We start from the raw sequence: 21,929 nt of genomic DNA, 5'->3' as shown, positions 1-21,929 counted from the left end.
TTCAGATTTAGCAATTCGTACGCGCGAGCACGGCGATCCGATTGGCCGAGGTCAATTAAATTCCGACCAATGGGAGAGCGCGTGGCAGCTGCCCCACGCCTATGCGCGCTACGGAATTTAGACGCGCGAGCGCGCGGCCACTTCCGCCCATGCGGTGCGGGCTCCGTGCGTCCCCGGAAACACGTGGCGCGTACGTCGGGCACGGACACCAGCGTGGAGAAGTGCGGTCACAGAGAGAGACCAGCGTGGAGAAGTATGGTCACAGAGAGAGACCAGCGTGGTGAAGTGTGGTCAGAGATAGAGGAGACCAGCGTGGAGAAGTGTGGTCACAGAGAGAGACCAGCGTGGTGAAGTATGGTCAGTGAGAGAGGAGACCAGCGTGGTGAAGTATGGTCAAAGAGAGAGGGAGACCAGCATAGTGAAGTATGGTCACAGAGATAGAGGGAGACCAGAATGGTGAAGTATGATCAGAGAGAGGGAGACCAGCATGGTGAAGTATAGTCGCAGAGAGAGAGAGGGAGACCAGAATGGTGAAGTATGGTCACAGAGAGAGAGAGAGGGAGGCCAGCATGGTGAAGTTATGGTCACAGAGAGGGAGACCAGCATGGGGAAGTTATGGTCACAGAGAGGGAGACTAGAATGGTGAAGTTATGGTCACAGAGAGGGAGACTAGAAAGGTGAAGTATGGTCACAGAGAGGGAGACCAGAATGGTGAAGTATGGTCACAGAGAGGGAGACCAGAATGGTGAAGTATGGTCACAGAGAGGGAGATCAGTATGGTCGCAGAGAGAGAGGGAGACCAGCATGGTGAAGTATGGTCACAGAGAGGGAGACCAGAATGGTGAAGTATGGTCACAGAGAGGGAAACCAGCGTGGTGAAGTATGGTCACAGAGAGAGAGAGGAGACCAGAATGGTGAAGTATGGTCACAGAGAGAGAGGGAGACCAGCATGGTGAAGTATGGTCACAGAGAGAGAGGGAGACCAGCGTGGTGAAGTATGGTCAGAGAGAGGAGGCCAGAATGGAACAACAGAGACACCAGCATGGTGAATACCGTCAAACAACGAAAGAGATTCCCTCACTACGGGTGATTTGCAGTTATGATGGCCCTTGTGAACGACCATTGATGGACACATAACAGGCAAGAACGTAGTAGAAATAGTGCAACATATACGAAATATATCTAAACGTTAAAACTCCAAATTAAATAGATTTTTTTCTGGCCTCGGATACAAGTGCAGCCTTTGGTCAATCCACTGCTGGGTGATGGCCTCTCCACGCTGGCTCAATCATGGCGATTTGACAAAACTTTACTCCGCTGGTCAGTGGGTTGCGAAAGGAGTGGGACCATCTGTTCAGATATCACCCGCTACTGATGTCATGTGTGCCTGGGAATCAAACTCTGGTCGCCAGGTTCATAGTGCAGTGCGCTAACTACTGCGCGTCTTTGCCACCCCCATAATTTGTCGCCCATATTGTTGGATTCTGTAAATTGGTCAATAGAATAAGTTCCACTGTCACTTTCAGTTGTACTCACCCCCGCCATAGGAATGTTGAATCCACAACTGACTAAGGACCGCCAGTGGAGATAAGCACCAGCCAAAGCTCGGTTTTGTGCGGATATAATATCCCGGTGGAATTACACATGCTTTAAAACATGTATAAACGATATTAAAGTATATAAACGATTTCCAAAAAACCCTCTGATGGTATTGGTCGTACAATGAGAAACTTAATAGGTGGACCTCGTGAAGGCTACCATCTCCCACCTAGAAAAAGGCGCTACAAATTAACAATGACCTCACTATGCCTGCACAAAAGCTCTAATAAGCAGGACAAACAAGAAGTGCAGATTCATATTCAAATCTAGAAAGAAGTGCAGATATAACTAACCGCAACCGTAAGGAGCCTACTTACATGCGTTACATTCTCCCGTCCATATTCGAAGGAATGTATTGTTGACACACTACATAAGACTAAACTACGATTTAAAGCTTTCGTGACTGCAGGGATTCATCTTCTTGGTTCTTTCGGTAAAGTCACGTAGAATGGAAATAATAAAATAATAAAAATAAAACATAATAAAATAACTCTCACGACGTTTCGGCCACAACGCAAGCAGCCGTCCTCAGGTGAAGAACAGGTCTGTCAGAAAGACAGCGTCTGAATGGCTTTCTGACAGACCTGTTCTTCACCTGAGGACGGCTGCTTGCGTTGTGGCCGAAACGTCGTGAGAATTATTTTATTATGTTTTATTTTTATTATTTCATTATTTCCATTCTACGTGACTTTACCGAAAGAACCAAGAAGAAGACTAAACTAGTTTGTTTTACCAGATAAAGCCCACTGAGCTATTAGCTTATTTTTTAGAAGCGACCTGGCACCAGCGGAGTATCATCATCACACCCCCATCATCATCAACGGTAAATACAACTTACAAATTTACCTGATTATTTATTGAAGTATTTCGTTGTATGATTTTTGCTCTTTTTTGGATTAGGGTACAATTTAATTAAGTGTATGGATGTTATTTATGTGTGCAGTACAGGTTTAATGTTATGAAACATTTTCTCCCGCGAAGATGTTACAAACGCATAACTCGTGGGAATGTGGAGGCCGTCCAGTATCGTGATCCACGGGTGGATCGCGAAATATTCCTTGTGCATCTCAAGACAAATCAGACAAAGATCCCCTGTGTAGCCTTAACAGACTGTTGGGGCAAGTGCTGTTAGCGAGCACCTATGAAGGCCGGAACGGCACACCAGGGGGTGGGTCACCAGCAACACGCTCGACCGCCTTGTGTTTTTTAGACACCGCACCAGGTACTCATTTTAGGCTGAGTGGACCGAGGGGAAATCTGGGACCGGTTCAGATAAGCGGGAATCGAACTCGGGTGGCCGAATTCGAAGCGCAGCGCGCTCACCTTTACAAGTTAAAACAAACACTGACTGAATCACACAGCAATTATCTACACGGCTGAATGAATATGTAAATGAAATCTTCCAATTCATAGATGAAAATATATATAACGTCTACCAATAGATGGCACTCGTCTTCTTTCGTACGGCATTTGAAAAGAAAGCAACAGGTTTGCTATTGAACTTGATGGCGATACCATAGCACCCCGGCTCTCGCATCATGTCCGTGATGCAGTCATGTTTAGTCTGTTGATGGTCTGGGATGCGGCAGTCGACTCATCTCGACGAGCTGTGCACTACGATGCACCACCACTACGCTGCGTACCGCGAGCGTTCAGGGTTTTGGCGTAATCGTCCTCGCTGCGTTTCGACATCGCGGAGTGGCACTGATGTCGGATTGATTGGTACCCCAGTCACGGAGTGAAGTACACCCCTGGGAAAAATAGTGTCCCAGAAAGAAAACATTTTTAATTGCCTCGGCCTTTTAGTATTATTTGGTGCCCCGGGGTACCGCCATGAGGATTTGTACGTTTCATGTTTTGATCCCCTCCACGGCAAGCGGTGCTAGCTTAGTTGGTGTCCGCCTGTTCCACCACAGGACGTGTGTTGCGTTATGTACCCACGAGTGACATTTCTGGTGGTTTTCACCTCACTGAATTCACAATCCACGCGAGTCATTGATCTTTCATTCACGAAGCGCTGTGCAGTATTCTCCGTGACGCCAACACTCTGCGTAACATTTTGGCGTGGTAATTGTTGGCCACACGTTTCTGGTTGGATCCCTGAGCCAGTTGAGATACACCAGAATGGATCACACAGCGCTTGGTGTATTGGCCACCGCTGATAAACAGAACTGCGTTCTCTATCTCCCCATATGCCATGCAGTCGTGTGGCTGGGCCATGGGGCCCCGGATCAAGGGAATAATTCTCGAACGATTCCTCGAATCTCAAGGGCCTCGTGGTGACTTGCCCAGTGCAAATGAACCGAGCGAGCGCGGACCAACGAGTACACACGTGTAAGGGGCGTAAATGCACACGTGACTTAATTCCAATAAAGGTCCATTAACCGAAACGTCGCCTATTACATGCATTTCATTGTAAGGCCACAAAGTGTTACAGATGAAATGCGCCTTACAAATGTAAATTATTATTGACAATACGTGCCCCTGCTAACAACACGTGTCCCTTGCTAACAACACGTACCCATTCTAACAACACGTGTTCCTTGCTAACAACATGTTCCCCCTGCTAACAACACGTAACCCTTGCTGACAACACTTGCCCCTGCTCACAACACGTGCTCCAAGTTGCAGCTGTGGTGATTGTTACATTGGGGAAACGAAACGTCATGTCTCTGATCGTGTCCGCGAGCACAAGTCAGATCTGAAACACAGATCTGAAACACGGCAAAATTGAGTCTTCCGCCGTTGCCGATCATTGCTACAACGCTGTGGGCTCTCATGATATTGTTTTTTCCGAGACCAAGGTGCTCTGCAAACCCTCTGGCTACCAACAAAGGTTTGTAGACGAAGCCATCCAGATTTACAAACACAGACATAACTTCAACCGTGATGATGGGTACAAACTGAGTAATCATTGGAAAGATGTTATTAACCATGCAAAAAAGATTTAACTACACATATTTGTACCATCTTATTTGACAGGTACTTTTCCACTTTACCGAGTGTTGACAGCATTTAACAGTACTGCTTTTTGTATTTGGATTCTCAACCAATACCGATTTAGGTCCAGGTACACCGATTGTTCTCTTGCACATAGACGACGTTGGCCAATTTCTATTGTAGCCCTGCCCACCCGCCCACCACCCCCAAGTTCCAGTCCCTGGTTACCACATTCAGATAAGCCCCTCCCCCCTTAACTTGTATTTAATTTGAAGGGCTTTTCTCTTGGAATTTTGCCTCACTTGATGCAGTAATTTTAGCTGTGACTGTCCCACCTGATGACGGAGACTTGTGTTGCCTCCGAAACGTCGTGATTTATTATTTTATTTTATTTCTATTATTACTTTTAGTAATTGTAATTTTTTTTACCTACGTGACTTTACCGAAAAAACCTAAGAGTATGAATCCTTGCAGTCACGAAAGCTTCAAATCTAGAATTGCTCCAAGTCTGTTTGAGGCTATCCGTGACGTCTTTAAATTTTGACTTAAAACTTTCGTGACTGCAGGAATTCATATTATTTCGTTATTTCGGTAAAGTCACGTAGATAGAAGAAAAATAATAAAATAATAAAGTGAATAAAACACCAAAGAACGTGACGTCTTCGTCTTCGAGTGCCATTACACGGCCGCAACTACAGGAGGCGCCACCACCCTACAAGTGGGGGCAGGAGGGTGCACAGGATGTGGCGTGTGAATGAATCGGTGTGAAGGAGCTGTCGCCGAAGGGGACGGCCCGAGGTGGGTCGCATTGAACAATGAGTACCTGAGTTAGATTCCCCTTGGATACAGCGGCTCGCCACTGTGCCATGCGCTCTAACTAATTTAATCAGCATTACTATAATGAGCCAAGAATGTCTTTGTGTGTAACGCGCGTGACGTCTCTCCACCTGCCGCACCCCCCGTCATTAATAAGTGTGACGTTTATTTATTGAAAGTTAATCTAATAAATAATTATACGCAGCAACAAAGTGGATTTGGTGTCTTTATTTCTTCAGCACTTGACACATTCTGGTAAAATAGATATTTCTCGGTGATTTTCCAGATGTATCGAATTCCAATTTATTACAACCCCAGCGACCAAAAGCAGAAGAGAATGAATGATCAGAGCAGTGAATTTGAACAAATTGAAGGTCAGTTATATACAGTGCTACAGTGAAATGCAGTGAAGTGTTTGATGACATAGTTTTGTGCAATATTCACAGTCATTAAATTTACACAAGATACAATAATACTCTCTGCTAATTTTTTTCGTAAATATTACAGCTTCTGTCCAAGGACGGGCAATTAAGATAGTTACATTATAAATGTACCATAGAATGCAACAAAAAAACCTTTTCCTGACATCCTCCCTTTATAGGTTACTGCAAAATGATATGCTCAGTTTCATTTATTAGGTATAGCCCTGTGAGCCATTCGGCTCTTGAATCGGGTGCAACCGCAACAAACAAAAACATGAACAAGAAAACATCTTAAAGTGACTATGCGCAAACAGAAAAATCCAGGAAAAAACTGCTAAGTCTTCCAGAAAAAAGCACCGCACACCAACGCTGTGCAAAAATCCCAGTGGGATGCAAGTCAAACAACAACAACCACAAGACAACTTAGATTAAAGCGATCATTCTAACTCCGTACTACAACAAACAAACATGGCCAAACCAAAAATCTTTTCGAAATCACCAAAATAAAGCCATAAGCAATGTAACAGTGATCATAGGAACTGTGACCGAATTTTCACAATAAACGACGAAAACAACATGTACCACGAAACCCTGCAGCCATAGCTGGCTGCATGAGTCACTCCACAACAGCAGGAGCATCAGTAGGAGTATCAATTTTTTTTAAATGCACCTTTAAAGATCAGCACACTAAATCAAAATACAAGATCATACGTTGCAGCAGTCATCCGGAACGAATACATTTGATTTTAGGCCACTGAATAGCAGTGGCAGCTATGGGTGTACAACTCCTCTAGAGCAGTTTTGAGTGAAGATCTCATAGGTAGTGACTCAAGTTGCAGTTTATTGGCAATTGCATTCCAGACCCTGGGGGCATCAATAGCAAAGGCCCTTCCTCCAGTATTTGTACGGCAATAAGGAATGTGAAGCTGGTAAATGAGCGAAGACCTTAGGTCACATTTGTTCTTCGAATCAGAGAGGAGATCCAGCAGGTAGTCTGCGGATGTTTTTGTAAGTATATCGTGAATAAATAAGATCTGGTGCACAAGCCGTCGAACATTCAGAGATGTTGAGTTTGACCCAATGTAGAGATCACAGTGGTGAGTCCTATATGGGCAGTTCAATGCAAATTTTAAGGCCGAGTGATAAATTGAGTCAAGCTTCTTCAGTACAGTGCTTGGGGCTGATTTGTATACGATGTCACAGTAATCAAGTAGAGGCAGTATGGTAGCTTTTATCAATTCCAAACGAAGCATAGGGGGGAAGCAGTGCTTGTGTCGATACAGAAAACCAATTTTACTTTTTGTCTTTTTACCAATATAATCAATGTGATCTTCAAATTTTAGTTTTGAATCCAGGATGACCCCAATATACTATCATGTAAGTTTTCCTGTTAACATTGAGTCTGTTTTCGTCCACCTGCCAACAGGGATTTGGGGGGGGGGGGGTGAGGGCGCATGGCGCTAGAAGCGATTGTTCTCTGTCGTCCTCGCCACCACACAAGCTGGGGGGCAGTGCCCCCCCTCTCCCCGCACAACCTCCGCGTTCGCTGTGGTACTGCCACGCCGTCTGTGTTGTGTTTCTACGCGACCTCCTCCTTGGTTCTCGTTTAGGTTGGAGCAAGCGGTTGCTCCGAGAGCCATCATCTCCCATCTCTCTCCCATCGCTCCCCCATCGCTCTCCCATCGCTCTCCCCATCGCTCCCGCATCGCTCTCCCATCGCTCTCCCACCGCTCTCCCATCGCTCTCCCATCGCTCCCCCATCGCTCTCCCATCGCTCTCACACCGCTCTTCCATCGCTCTCACATCGCTCCCCCATCGCTCTCCCATCGCTCTCCCACCGCTCTCCCATCGCTCTCCCATCGCTCTCCCACCGCTCTTCCATCGCTCTCCCATCGCTCCCCCATCGCTCTCCCATCGCTCTCCCATCGCTCAATGCCCCTGGGCAGGCGCGGCGCGTTCGCGGGTCTCCGGCTCTGAAGTCGTTCTCACTTCACCCGATCCGCGCGCGTGTCACTCACTGCCCAGTGCAGCCAACGGGAGAGCAGTGCCGCTCACCCCACACACGGCAGCGCCGTCGTGGTTGTTGTTACTAAGCACAGGTGGGCGGGGGGGGGGCTTGGGGCAGGCCGCGTGGACGACCCCACGCGTGTACGAGCCACACCGCCACCTCGCCAACTACTCATTCACTCGCTAGCGGCTGAGTCGACCGATAAGAGGCTCGGGACAAGGCGATAGGTGATGGAGATGCGTGTAGTGTAGTGTGTGTAGTGCAGTGTGTATTGTAAGAGGAAAGGCAATCGGCAGGCCTGCGACAACCATAGAGGCATCTCTATACTATCAATCGCTGGCAAAATATTGGCAAGAATCCTTCTGAACCGCCTAATTGTCCACCTAGACCAGGGTCTCCTACCTGAGAGTCAGTGTGGTTTCAGAAAAGACCGCGGAACCACTGGCATGGTATTTACTGCCCGGCAGCTACAGGAGAAATGGCAAGAACAAAATGTTGATCTATTCGTTGATCTAACAAAAGTATTCGACACAGTCAGCCGGGAGGGCCTATGGAAAATCATGGCCAGGTATGGGTGTCCAGACAAGTTCATTGGCATTGTGCGCAATCTCCATGATGGTATGATGGCCAGCGTCAGAGACCAGCAAGAACTCTCTGATCCGTTCCCAATCACAAACGGGGTGAAACAAGGCTGCGTTCTAGCGCCAACGCTCTTCAGCATGGTGTCTTCTGCCATGCTGCAAGACTCATTCCAGAACACTGGGATTAGCTTAATCTACCGTTTTGACGGTGGGCTATTCAATCTGCGGAGGATGCAAGCCAAAACTAGAGTGGAGGAAGTCACTGTTAGATAACTTTTGTTTGCTGATGACTGTGCTCTGGCTGCTGGCTCAAATAAAGATCTACAGGACAATATGGACCACTTCTCCTCAGCTTGTAACAACTTCGGCCTAACATCAGCACAAAGAAGACTGAAGTCCTATACCAACCTGCTCCTGGGAAACCCTACACTGAGCCCACCATCTTTGTGAATGGGCAAAAGCTTTCAGCCGTTGACAAGTTAACTTACCTTGGTAGTACTCTGTCTCGTGCTGTGCACATAGATGATGAGGTTGACATCAGTATTGTCAAGGCCAGTGCAGCCTTTGGACGTCTACGTGACTGGGTATGGGAAAGGACTGGCATCAAGCAGGAGACAAAACTGAAGGTCTACCAGGCTGTTGTCTTACCAACTCTTCTGTATGGGTGCCAAGCCTGGACAGTTTACCAGCGCCATGCCAAGGAATTGAATCATCTCCACTTGAGCTGTCTGAGGAAACTGCTGAGGATCAAGTGGCAAGACAGAATCCCTGACACGGAAGTCCTCAGCAAGGCCAATATCCCCAGCATCTACACCTTGCTTGCAAAGGAACAGCTTAGATGGACTGGCCACGTGACCAGAATGCCCTGCGCGAGACTTCCAAAACAAGTCTTCTTCGGCGAGCTGAAGAATGGCAAGCGAGCACAAGCTGGCCCCAAAAAGCGAAACGAGGACACCCTTAAAGCTTCCTTGAAGAGCTTTGGATTCGACCTAAAAAGCTGGGAACCCCTAGCACAGGACCGACCTGCCTGGAGAAGAAAAGTCCAGGACGGTGCAGTCGTCTGTGAGAGTAGGAGAAGCTCCTGTGCCATCTTGAAGAGGCAGCAGTGCAAATCTACCAAGGAAGGACTTGTGGCTGCACCTCAGAGCTCTACATCCTCCCTGACCTGTCCAGTGTGCCACAGAGAATGCCGGGCTCGTAGTGGCCTGTTCAGCCATCTGCGCGCTCAGCAAAACCCAACAAAATGACAAACGTGCCATGGTCATCATCAACTATGACGGACGAACAAGAGAGAGAGTACAGTGCAGTGTGTAGTGTAGTGTGTAGTGTAGTGTGTAGTGCAGCGTGTAGTGCAGTGTTTAGTGTAGTGCAGTGTGTAGTGTCGTGTAGTGTGTAGTGTAGTGCAGTGTGTAGTGCAGTGTGTAGTGTCGTGTAGTGTGTAGTGTAGTGCAGTGTGTAGTGTGTAGTGTAGTGTCGTGTGTAGTGGGTAGTGTAGTGCCGTGTGTAGTGTGTAGTGCAGTGTAGTGTGTAGTGTAGTGCAGTGTGTAGTGCGGTGTGTAGTGTGTAGTGCAGTGTAGTGTGTAGTGTAGTATAGTGCAGTGTGTAGTGCAGTGTGTCGTGTAATGTGTGTAGTGTGTAGTGCAGTGTGTAGTGTAGTGTGTAGTGCAGTGTGTAGTGTAGTGTGTAGTGCAGTGTGTAGTGTAGTGTGTAGTGCAGTGTGTAGTTGGAGAGTGTAGTGTAGTGTGTAATGTCGTGTAGTGTGTGTAGTGTGTAGTGTAGTGCAGTGTATTGTAGTGTGTAGTGTAGTGTGTAGTGTATAGTGTAGTGTAGTGCAGTGTCTAGTGTAGTGCAGTGTGTAGTGCAGTGTCTAGTGTAGTGCAGTGTGCAGTGTAGTGCAGTGTGTAGTGTAGTGCAGTGTCTAGTGTAGTGCAGTGTCTAGTGTAGTGCAGTGTGTAGTGCAGTGTGTAGTGTAGTGTGTAGTGTAGTGTGGTGTGTAGTGTATAGTGTAGTGTAGTAGTGTAGTGCATAGTGTAGTGTGTAGTGTGTAGTGCAGTGTGTAGTGTAGTGTGTAGTGTAGTGTATAGTGTAGTGTATAGTAGTGTAGTGTATAGTGTAGTGTGTAGTGCAGTGTGTAGTGTAGTGTGATGTGTAGTGTATAGTGTAGTGCAGTGTGTAGTGCAGTGTGTAGTGCAGTGTAGTGTGTAGTGTAGTGTAGTGCAGTGTGTAGTGCAGTGTGTAGTGTAATGTGTGTAATGTGTAGTGCAGTGTGTAGTGTAGTGTGTAGTGCAGTGTGTAGTGGAGTGTGTAGTGTAGTGTGTAATGTCGTGTAGTGTGTAGTGTAGTGTGTGTTGTGTGTAGTGTAGTGCAGTGTATTGTAGTGTGTAGTGTAGTGTGTAGTGTATAGTGTAGTGTGTAGTGTAGTGCAGTGTCTAGTGTAGTGCAGTGTCTAGTGTAGTGCAGTGTGCAGTGTGTAGTGTAGTGCAGTGTCTAGTGTAGTGCAGTGTCTAGTGTAGTGCAGTGTGTAGTGTAGTGCAGTGTGTAGTGTAGTGTGTAGTGTATAGTGTAGTAGTGTAGTGTATAGTGTAGTGTGTAGTGTATAGTGCAGTGTGTAGTGTAGTGCAGTGTGTAGTGTAGTGTGTAGTGCAGTGTGTAGTGTAGTGTGTAGTGCAGTGTGTAGTGTAGTGTGTAGTGCAGTGTGTAGTTGGAGAGTGTAGTGTAGTGTGTAATGTCGTGTAGTGTAGTGTGTGTAGTGTGTAGTGTAATGCAGTGTGTATTGTAGTGTGCAGTGTAGTGTATAGTGTAGTGCGTAGTGTAGTGCAGTGTCTAGTGCAGTGTGTAGTGCAGTGTCTAGTGTAGTGCAGTGTGCAGTGTAGTGCAGTGTGTAGTGTAGTGCAGTGTCTAGTGTAGTGCAGTGTCTAGTGTAGTGCAGTGTCTAGTGTAGTGCAGTGTGTAGTGTAGTGTGTAGTGTAGTGTGGTGTGTAGTGTATAGTGTAGTGTAGTAGTGTAGTGTATAGTGTAGTGTGTAGTGTATAGTGCAGTGTGTAGTGTAGTGTGTAGTGCAGTGTGTAGTGTAGTGTGTAGTGTATAGTGTAGTGTATAGTAGTGTAGTGTATAGTGTAGTGTGTAGTGCAGTGTGTAGTGTAGTGTGATGTGTAGTGTATAGTGTAGTGCAGTGTGTAGTGCAGTGTGTAGTGCAGTGTGTAGTGCAGTGTAGTGTGTAGTGTAGTGCAGTGTGTAGTGCAGTGTGTAGTGTAATGTGTGTAATGTGTAGTGCAGTGTGTAGTGTAGTGTGTAGTGCAGTGTGTAGTGGAGTGTGTAGTGTAGAGTGTAATGTCGTGTAGTGTGTAGTGTAGTGTGTGTTGTGTGTAGTGTAGTGCAGTGTATTGTAGTGTGTAGTGTAGTGTGTAGTGTAGTGCAGTGTCTAGTGTAGTGCAGTGTCTAGTGTAGTGCAGTGTGCAGTGTAGTGCAGTGTGTAGTGTAGTGCAGTGTCTAGTGTAGTGCAGTGTGTAGTGTAGTGCAGTGTGTAGTGTAGTGTGTAGTGTGTAGTGTATAGTGCAGTGTGTAGTGTAGTGTGTAGTGCAGTGTGTAGTGTAGTGTGTAGTGCAGTGTGTAGTGGAGTGTGTAGTGTAGTGTGTAATGTCGTGTAGTGTGTAGTGTAGTGTGTGTTGTGTGTAGTGTAGTGCAGTGTATTGTAGTGTGTAGTGTAGTGTGTAGTGTAGTGTATAGTGTAGTGTGTAGTGTAGTGCAGTGTCTAGTGTAGTGCAGTGTCTAGTGTAGTGCAGTGTCTAGTGTAGTGCAGTGTGTAGTGTAGTGCAGTGTGTAGTGTAGTGTGTAGTGTATAGTGTAGTGTATAGTGTAGGGTGTAGTGTATAGTGCAGTGTGTAGTGTAGTGTGTAGTGCAGTGTGTAGTGTAGTGTGTAGTGTAGTGTATTGTGTAGTGTATAGTGTAGTGTATAGTAGTGTAGTGTATAGTGTAGTGTGTAGTGCAGTGTGTAGTGTAGTGTGATGTGTAGTGTATAGTGTAGTGTGGTGTGTAGTGCAGTGTGTAGTGCAGTATGTAGTGCAGTGTGTAGTGCAGTGTAGTGTGTAGTGTAGTGCAGTGTGTAGTGCAGTGTGTAGTGTAATGTGTGTAATGTGTAGTGCAGTGTGTAGTGCAGTGTGTAGTGGAGTGTGTAGTGTAGTGTGTAATGTCGTGTAGTGTGTAGTGTAGTGTGTGTTGTGTGTAGTGTAGTGCAGTGTATTGTAGTGTGTAGTGTAGTGTGTAGTGTAGTGTAGTGCAGTGTCTAGTGTAGTGCAGTGTGTAGTGCAGTGTCTAGTGTAGTGCAGTGTGTAGTGTAGTGCAGTGTGTAGTGTAGTGTGTAGTGTAGTGTGTAGTGTATAGTGTAGTGTAGTAGTGTAGTGTATAGTGTAGTGTGTAGTGTATAGTGCAGTGTGTAGTGTGTAGTGCAGTGTGTAGTGTATTGTATAGTGTAGTGTATAGTAGTGTAGTGTATAGTGTGTAGTGCAGTGTGTAGTGCAGTGTAGTGTGATGTGTAGTGTACTGTGTAGTGTGGTGTGTAGTGTGTAGTGTATAGTATAGTGTAGTGTGTAGTGTATAGTGTAGTGTGTAGTTCCAGGGTGAATTCAACAAACTACAACATCAGCTAGTTGCTCTTAAACTAGTCCCGAATACCTCCAAAACCAAGGTGCTATGCTTCTCACCAGGACTAAAGCAGGAAGTTATTTTTCCCCAATTACATTCCTTAAATAATTATCAAATAGAGCAAGTCAAGATCTATAAGTATCTTGGGGTCATTCTTGATTCAAAACTGAAATTTGAATATCACATTGATTATATTGGTAAAAAGACAAAAATAAAAATTGGTTTTGTGTATCGACACAAGCACTGCTTCCCCCCTATGTTCCGTTTGGAATTGATAAAAGCTACCATACTGCCTCTACTTGATTACTGTGACATCGTGTATAAATCAGCCCCAAGTACTGTACTGAAGAAGCTTGACTCAATGTATCACTCGGCCTTAAGATTTGCATTGAACTGCCCATATAGGACTCACCACTGTGATCTCTACATTGGGTCAAACTTAACATCTCTCAATGTTCGACGGCTTGTGCATCAGATCTTATATATTCACGATGTACTTACAAAAAAATCTGCAGATTACCTACTGGATCTCCTCTCTGTTTCAAAGAACAAATTTGACCTAAGGTCTTCGCTCATTTACCAGCTTCACATTCCCTATTGCCGTACAAATACCGGAGGAAGGGCCTTTGCTATTGATGCCCCCAGGGTCTGGAATGCTATTGCCAATTAACTGCAACTTGATTCACTACCTATGAGATCTTTACTCAAAACTGCTCTAGAGGAGTTGTACACCCCTAGCTGCCACTGCAATTTAGTGGCCTAAAATACAATGTTTCGCTCCGGATGATCGCTGCAAAGTATAATCTGTGTTTTGATTTAGTGTGCTGATCTTAAAGGTGCATTGAAAAATGTTGATACTCCGACTGATGCTCCTACTGTTGTGGAGTGACTCATGTAGCCAGCTATGGCTGCAGAGTTACTTAATGATGGGAGTTACTCCAAAATTAAAAACGATCCTACTAACAGCTTAACGACAAAAACTAACAAAATCATCACGAGTTCGACTTCCCTAATCGAACCAACCAAACGTCCCTCTCTAAAACTATCGGCGGCAAGACCTCCCAGACTCTATGGTCTTCCCAAGATCCATAAAGAAGGCACCCCGCTACGACCCATCGTGTCGACGATCAACTCTCCAACATACAAACTGGCCCGGTTTCTATCAGATACTCTGCTTTCCTTCACAGGCAAGAACTCTTCGGCATTACTCAATTCTACCCAATTAGTCTCTATGGTCAAGGTCATGGTACTATCTCCTGATGATATCCTCGTCAGTTTTGATGAGTATAGTATAGTGCAGTGTGCAGTGTATAGTGTAGTGTGTAGTGTAGTGTGTAGTGTAGTGTGTAGTGTAGTGTGTAGTGCAGTGTAGTGTGTATCGTAGTGTGTAGTGCAGTGTGTAGTGTAGTGTGTAGTGCAGTGTGTAGTGTAGTGTGTAGCGTAGTGTGTAGTGTAGTGTATAGCGTAGTGTGTAGTGCATTGTGTAGCGTAGTGTAGTGTGTAGTGTAGTGTATAGTGTAGTGTAGAGTGTAGCGTGTAGTTCAGTGTGTAGTGTAGTACAGTGTAGTGTATAGTGTAGCGTGTAGTTCAGTGTGTAGTGTAGTACAGTGTAGTGTGTAGTGTATAGTGTAGTGTAGAGTGTAGCGTGTAGTTCAGTGTGTAGTGTAGTGTATAGTGTAGTGTGTAGTATGTAGTGTAGTGTGTAGTGTAGTGTATAGTGTAGTGTGTAGTGTAGTGTGTAGTGTAGTGTGTAGTGTAGTATATAGTGTAGTGTGTAGTGTATAGTGTAGTGTAGTGTGCAGTGTAGTGTAGTGTGTAGTGTAGTGTATAGTGTAGTGTATAGTGTAGTGTAGTGTGTAGTGTATAGTGTAGTGTATAGTGTAGTGTGTAGTGTAGTGTGTAGTGTATAGTGTAGTGTGTAGTGTATAGTGTATAGTGTGTAGTGTATAGTGTAGTGTGTAGTGTATAGTGTAGTGTGTAGTGTAGTGTATAGTGTAGTGTATAATGTAGTGTAGTGTATAGTGTAGTGTATAGTGTAGTGTATAGTGTGGTGTGTAGTGTAGTACAGTGTAGTGTGTAGTGTAGTGTGTAGTGTAGTGTGTAGTGTATAGTGTAGTGTGTAGTGTAGTGTGTAGTGTGTAGTGTAGTGTGTAGTGTAGTACAGTGTAGTGTGTAGTGTAGTGTATAGTGTAGTGTGTAGTGTAGTGTAGTGTGTAGTGTAGTACAGTGTAGTGTGTAGTGTAGTGTATAGTGTAGTGTGTAGTGTAGTGTATAGTGCAGTGTATAGTGTAGTGTGTAGTGTAGTGTGTAGTGTATAGTGTAGTGTGTAGTGTAGTGTGTAGTGTATAGTGTAGTGTGTAGTGTAGTGTGTAGTGTATAGTGTAGTGTGTAGTGTGTAGTGTAGTGTGTAGTGTATAGTGTAGTGTGTAGTGTAGTGTGTAGTGTGTAGTATAGTGTGTAGTGTAGTGTGTAGTGCAGTGTGTAGTGTATAGTGTAGTGTATAGTGTAGTGTATAGTGTAGTGTGTAGTGAGTGTGTAGTGTAGTAGTGTAGTGATAGTGTGTACGTATAGTGCAGTGTATAGTAGTTTATAGTGTAGTGTGTAGTGTGTAGTGTAGTGATGTAGCTGTAGTGTGTAGTGTAGTGTATCGTGTAGTGTAGGTGTGTAGTGTACGTGTGTAGTGTAGTGATACTAGTGTGTAGTGATAGTGTGTAGAGTAGTGGTCAGTGTAGTCGTATAGACGTAGTGTGTAGTGGAGTGTCGTAGTGTAGATGTACTAGAGTAGTGTGTCTAGTGATGAGCTAGTGTGTAGTGTAGTGTGTAGTGTAGTGTATCAGTGTGTACGTGTACTAGTGTAGAGTGTAGTGTGACTAGTCGTATACATGTCATGTGTAGTGTATAGTCTAGTAGCTGTACTTGTGTAGTGCACCTATACTAGAACGTGAGTGTAGTGGTATAGTTGTAGTAATTATAGTCGTAGTAGCTAGTAGCTTGTAGTGTAGATACTAGTGTAGTGGTAGTGTAGTGACACTTAGTGTACGAGTAGTAGCTGTAGCTGTTCTATGTAGTACGAGTAGTGTTAGCTGTGTCTAGTAAGCTGTAGTGTATACGGATTGACTTAGTGTTAGTACGTAGTGTGTAGTGTAGTGTGTAGCTGTAGCTATGTAGCTAGAGTGCTGCAGCTCGGGCTGTGTGTGGGCAGTACTCCCCCCAAGTGGCCGCCGGCTCATTTACTATTCCCTCTCCCTTTCGGCCATCTCTCTGAATCAGTGTTTAACTCACTCTCTCGTCTCTGTGTATCTCTCTCCCCTCTGTGCGTGTCTCCACTCTTGTCTATCTCTCCTCTCTCTGAATATATCTCTCCTACACAGCGATGCGTCTCTACTCATCCCGCCTATATCTGCACTGTATCTATCTCCTCCCTGTCTCCCCGCTCATCCGTGTCTGTCTTCGTGTTTCTCTCCCTGTCTGTCTGCGCGTCGCTTTCTCTCTCCGTGTCTAACCCTGGTTCCGTGTCCTCTTCTCTCTCTCCACACGTCTCTGTCGCGCGCTGTCTCCCCCCCCCGTCTCCCTCCACCTCCACGAGTCTCTCCGTCTCCCTCTCTGTCTCCACTGGCCACTGTCGCTCCGCGTCTGTCTCCGTGTCTGTCTTCTCCTCTTTCCGTGCCTCTCTTCGCGTATTCCCCCCACCGTGTTCCCCCCTCCGTGCCCCCCCCCCCCACGTGTCCCACCCCCCCCCCCCCACGTGTCCCACCCCCTCAGTGTCCCCCCCCACGTCCCCCCCCCCCACGTCCCCCCCCCCCACGTGTCCCCCCCCCCCCACGTGTCCCCCCCCCCCCACGTGTCCCCCCCCCCACCGTGCCCCCCCCCCCCGTACCCCCCCCCGTGCCCCCCCCCCCCCGTGCCCCCCCCCCCCGTGCCCCCCCCCCCGTAGGCCCAGGCGGCTGTGGACTCGGAGCGATGCTGCTCGCGGCGCCGGCTCCACGCGCCCACGGCGCGCAGTCACCCCGCAGTCTACGCGCACTACACTCACTGCAGTACACTCACTACAGTACACCCACTACAGTACACTCACACGTGCTTTATACAGCACGTGTTTTGTACTCTGTGCGTTAGTATTTGTGGTCAAGTTAGCGTGCTAGGGGTTAGTGGGTAGGTTTGTGCGAGTGATGGAGTTAGTGATAGGGTAATTATGAGTGGTACGGTTAGTGGTAGGGTTAGCGGCAGAGGTATGGGTGAAGATTAGTGTAAGAGTTAGCGATTGGGTTAGGATAGAGTTAGTGGTGACGTTAGGATGAGTATTGGTGTGAGTGATGGAATTCGGGGCTGTGGCTATTGATGGTAATGGTGCTTTACTATCCAGCCCGTGCAGCTACTTATAGTCTGAGCAGACTCACAGGCCATCTCCTACCACCACGATCAACACACGGACACACAGCGCGAGAACTAACACACACACGCCACTGCTCACAGCCCCACCACAACAAAGACAAAGATCCCCCGTATAGCCCTCAACAGATTATTGGGGCAAGTGCTGTTAGCGAGCACGTATGAACGCTGGAAGAGGATGAGTCGACCTCGGGGTCGCCCATGACCGGGTTCAGATAATCGTCACTGGCGTTGTCCGTGAGCGACTTCTGCCATCCCGTACCCTGTGCGTACGCACACAAACAGCACTGCTCCCAGCACAACCAGCAAACCCTTGGCTCAGAGGGGCTCGCGGTGCTGCGTGGCGGCAGCAGCAGCAGCAGCCTATCGTTCATTGTGTATACTGCATTCGCTCGTGGTGGTGGTGGAACACGGCGTGCCTGCTGGGGCTGCGTAGTACTGCAACATGCAGTCCACCCCGAGAGCAGTCGCTACAGTCTAGGCGACGATTCGAGGCGTGAGCGCTTGTGATGAAACGGGCGTGGAGGGCGAGTTGGATTATTTGGCTGCTATACATTGCCAGACGATACAGACGATAAGCAACTTCGTTCAGCTTTCATTTGCGGGCCAGGTCGCTTCTGACAAGGAAGCCGACAGCTCAGTGGGCTTTACCTGGTAAAATGAATATAAATACTTAATTTTAGATTTTTTAAAAAAGTGATTTGTTTTCCATTACTTAGCACTCCTATCGTGTTTTTGTGTTGTTTGTTGTAACTTTCTGACCCGCCCCTACTGGACATCTGTGAAAAAAGGTTTATAGCTCTTATCGGATTCCTCCATCAGAAATGATTGTGATTCTGAAAAGAGAAATATGCTGAGTGTTCTCAGCCAATGGCCATTGCATGCATTACCCTCCACACTAATACAGAACATATGCGTGACGCTTGACGAGTGCGTGTGGTGTCCGCACGCCGGTTGAAATAGCAATGCCCTTGACCCAGGAGAAACTCATTGAGACTCAAAGCTCCTTTTCAGGAGGGTCCTGCCACATTGGGATGTTTGGCCAATCCCATTCACGAGAGTTTGGATTCGTGTGGAAGCAAGCGGAAGAGACAAGCCTGCCCACCATGCGTACGAAGGCGGGGAAGCACTCACAGCTCCGCACAGACAGATTCAAGAATCCATGACTGCACTGCCATCTGGCCGCATATTGGGCGATTAAAATGATGGTGCGTGTTAATCGGGAGTAATGTTGAACGTGGTGGTGGTGCTTGGTTGGTTCTGGGGGTTAAGAGTTAGCACTGGAGCATCATCATCAACCACCAGCAGCAGGAGCAGCAGTAGCAGCAGCCCCTCGTGGCGGTGAAACCCCTCATGCGCTCCCGCTCACCACGCGACTCCTCCACTCATCCTCACCACTCATCCTCACCACGCGACTCCTCCACTCCTCCTCACCACTCATCCTCACCACGCGACTCCTCCACTCATCCTCACCACTCATCCTCACCACGCGACTCCTGCACTCATCCTCACCACTCATCCTCACCACGCGACTCCTCCCTCACCACTCATCCTCACCACGCGACTCCTCCACTCATCCTCACCACTCATCCTCACCACGCGACTCCTCCACTCATCCTCACCGCGCGCGGTGACGTCAGCGCGCTCCACGCGGGGGGTCCCCGCGGTTCGCTATTGTGGGGCTGCAGTGCATGCGTGTGTATGTGTGTGTGTCGCGAACACGCGTCACGGTATCGTGCGATATCGGTGAAGGTGGCCGTCCGGACCGACCCGGCTCGGCACTGCGCTAATTATTCGTGGCTCAACGTCGCCCTTGGGGAGCGTTTCCGCGGCTCGCTCGCGAGTATTCGTTCTGTTTTCGTTCGCGTCCAACGGGGGAACAAAAGCGACGCGACTTGGGCTCCCGCGTGCGCCCGTTCTTTTTGTTTCGGACCGAGATAAAAAGCGTCGAGTGGCGCGTGGCTGTCGCTTGTCGAGCCCCGGCTGGGTAAACGCGTGCAGGGCAGCGGTCGTTCTCGACATCGCAGTGCGCGCGGAACGGGACGGACCCTCCTCGCTCGCTCTCCAGCTGCTTCTGCCGGCCCGTGGGTGAGGGGCTCCCGGCACCACAGACGGCCGCTTACCGAAACGCTCAGAACATTGGGGGGGGGGGGGGTGCAACTGCAATAAGCGCAGCGTTCGAGTTTCACCCCCCCCCCCACCTTCTAAACAATATTTATATAATTCCACTCCCCCTACGAAGCGCACCCCCTAACCCTGTTACTGACACTACCCCCTAAACCGAACACTATCAATTACCCAGTCTCAAATCCCGTTATGACCGTTAATGGGATTGAAATCCCCAACTAATTGGAGTGGTAATTACACGCACTGAGCCTGGCGTCCTTTTTTCGTTCCAGCGCACGCCAAGCCACGTGTGCGCGCACGCGTGTGCACACGTGTACACGTGTCTCGTCTCCGCATGTGCATGTATGTGTACACGACAGGTTCTAAACGAATCCACCGACTGCCTGATCGAGATGATTCGTGCGTTTAGCCAGGTGAACGCCCATCGTGCAGTTAACATTAATATTAGATGTGCGAATAATTATCTTGACAATGTAAATTCGTAGAGTTTGATGTTTTTTCTTTTTTTTTGCATTTGGTATTGTGTTCGAGCGTTTCAATACAATGCAATGACAATTGAATGTATACATAATGGTCAGCTCCTGCAAACAGAGTGCCCGTTTAGAATTAACAAAAATCACATACATACATGCACCGCAAAGGCAAGTGTTTATGTAATGATACACTTTAGTGTATTGCAACTCACCGACTTCCGCGTATACAACATACACGGGGCTATAGATTTACATATTAATTCCTGCATGGGTTATGTATTAAAGGGGCTCTATAGACGCGTGTCCTGTATAGTATGTACACGCCACTTGTCACTCATGAAGTGTGTACACTCGTCGGTGTGTATATTACGCCTTGCTGCAATCACCAGCCTGCTTGTACACGTCCAGTCTCTACGGTGGTTATGCACTGTGCGTCCATCTCTCTCGGTCTCGCTTGCACAGTCGTCGTGTGCTGGCGCTCTCGTATTGATATTTGACAGCTGTGATGCCACGTAGAGAGATGATCGATCCGTCATTGCCTCCGTTAGTTAATGCACAACGTAAGCATGTGCAGAGGGTTGTCTATGGGGTTATGTGTATCCCATAAAGTTATATGATGTACATCTATAAGCATGTCAGACAGAATATCCAGTCTGTTATATAAAGACTGGATAGACTATAGGGTTACGTGCATGTCGATATAATGTATTGATTATTGACAGTATTGTATAGATTATCGATTGAGCGTTATACATGGACACGAAATACGGGCATGCACACGTCATATGTATTACAATGTTTAACATGTGTTCACCTATAGGTCATAACGTTACACATAGCATATATATCAACATGTATACTGTTATATACTGTACATGTCAATCCACTTTACACATTGGGCGACTGCATTCACAACACAAGGTGCGTAGGTATGGTTATACACATACACGTGAACAGGTTAGAGATCAAACGACAGGGCGGCGCTCATTCCACATTCCTATGACGGAGTAATGTTTTCCATATAACGACCAAAGGGTCACTGTTTCGAGGACTGTATGCACACCACCATCTGATAGGGGTCAGGCAGGATATCCATAATAGTTTAACATCTTGATTCCGCATTCATCTTAATCGACTCTCTTACCACACACACACATGCAGAGATCTTCCGGTATATCATATTGGCAGACTTAACACGGGAAGGACTGTTGTTAGTGAGCACCTATTAAGAATCCATGACAGGCTCACGAGTTGATGTTGGAGCCAGAGGCACGCCCGCGCCGCCTTTGTATCCCCAGTGCTGATGTTTACACCCGGTACCAGGTACTCCTTTAAGGGTGAGTCGATCTAGGGGCTGGGGTGGACAATGACCCACATATCCGGAGCTCCCATGTCACCTTTAACCAGGCTGTTGGGGGGAAATGCTATTAGCGGGGTGGTGTGGCGAGATCCCACACTCGGCCGTCTTTGTCTCCCTAGAGCTGGTGTTGACCCACACCGCACACCAGGCATTTACACCCGCACACGTCCAGACGCACACACACACGTCCAGACGCACACACACACGTCCAGACGCACACACACACGTCCAGACGCACACACACACGTCCAGACGCACACACACACGTCCAGACGCACACATATCCAAAAGCGCGCGCCGCTGTTGTGACCCCACGTGGCGGCGCACTGACACACACACACTCACCCACACACACACTCACCCACACACACACTCACCCACACACACACCCACACACACGCGCCCCCGCACACACGCGCGCTGACACACTCACACGCACGCGCCTTGTGCGTGTGAGTCGGTGCGTGTGCGCGCGTGTGCACGTTCGCGCGCGCCCGCGACCCAGCATGCCGTGCGCGCGTTCCCGCGAATTCGCGTCTGGATCGGGGCGGAGAGGAGAGCAGAGACGCGGC

Source organism: Lampetra fluviatilis, chromosome 35 (genome assembly GCF_964198595.1).
Source record: "Lampetra fluviatilis chromosome 35, kcLamFluv1.1, whole genome shotgun sequence".
Classification (NCBI taxonomy): domain Eukaryota; kingdom Metazoa; phylum Chordata; class Hyperoartia; order Petromyzontiformes; family Petromyzontidae; genus Lampetra; species Lampetra fluviatilis.
Note: the sequence above shows the minus strand (reverse complement) of the source record.